This window comes from Chanos chanos, chromosome 3, assembly GCF_902362185.1.
Source record: "Chanos chanos chromosome 3, fChaCha1.1, whole genome shotgun sequence".
Lineage (NCBI taxonomy): Eukaryota > Metazoa > Chordata > Actinopteri > Gonorynchiformes > Chanidae > Chanos > Chanos chanos.
In genome coordinates, this window is record NC_044497.1 from 52,567,776 (window position 1) to 52,569,045 (window position 1,270).

The window sequence follows — 1,270 nt, forward strand, 5'->3', positions numbered from 1 at the left end:
TTATTTATATACCATTAGTTCTTTCGATATTTTCATTTTCACTTTTTTATTTTCTTTTTTTTTTCTTTTTTAAAAATCCGACTGTTTTGCTATTTCATTTTTTCACTGTTCCACAGTGCCACCCAGTGGACAATCTAAAAAACTACACTACACATACCGTTCACACGCGACAAAGTGTGCCGCCTGTAAATATGCTTTCAAGGACATTGTAACTGTAAAAGCTTAACAGTGTTATTGTTCTATGATTACTCTCATTATTTTCTTATTAATTGTGTTTTGTTGCATTGTGATCTGTATTTACTCAACAATTTAGTGATGGAAAAAAAAAGAGAAAAAAAAAATAGGAACCAAATCGTTTTTTTAGCAGGGTCGTACAGTTTTGTAAAATTTTCTCCACCATTTTTGGCTACGTGTGGTTCACATCTGCTATGGAAAATGTCATTCCTGTGGAAGGCATGGAGATGACGGGCAGAGATTTCAGGAAATATATACAGCAATTTAGAAATTAATTCACAGTGCGCACACACACACACACACACAAAAATCATCTTTAATTATGTTCCAGGCCCAGATCCAGTTCTAGTAAGCAATGTTTTGCTCTGTTGCCAGTAACTACAGGAGTCAGAGATGTCTGAAACACTTTAGCATAGCTAACGTGGAGCCTTAGCAGCCTTGTGGCTGCAGCGACTTGGCCCCGTGTCTGGCGTTTGTTTTAAAGGATGTGTGCTATCGGGATTCAAAGGACAGTACTCAGAATCTAGAGTGGTTTAATTATCAGTCAGGAGTGTGTGTTTGTAGAAGATGATTGTGTAGGAGAACATGTTTGTCTGACTGGGAGGAGAAAACCTAGACCAGAACGGAAGCGGGTCTGTTGACCTAGTTAAAACAGATGATTTGTCAGAAAGGGGAAAAAATAAAGACGGAACAGATGGATGCATGTGTGATAGTTCCCACTGTATCTGCTGCGAGTAATTGCCCATCTTAACGTGTTTATGCAACAGCACTGGTTTGGGGTTTTTTTGGGGGGGGGTTGGGTTGGTCCTTTTTTGAGTTTTTTAGTTGCATTTATTTGATTTTTTTTTTTTTTTTTTACTTTAATGTTTTTGTTCTCTTGTAAAAGTTGTCCAAATTTCAAAAAGCTGTCTATGCAAACTTGGCATCCTTTATTAATAAAAAAAAACAAACAAACAGAAAACAAAATGTATTTGCATAAACAAGCTAGCCGTTGCATTCCATAGTTATGAATATTATATTTATAGTGAGGATGCTA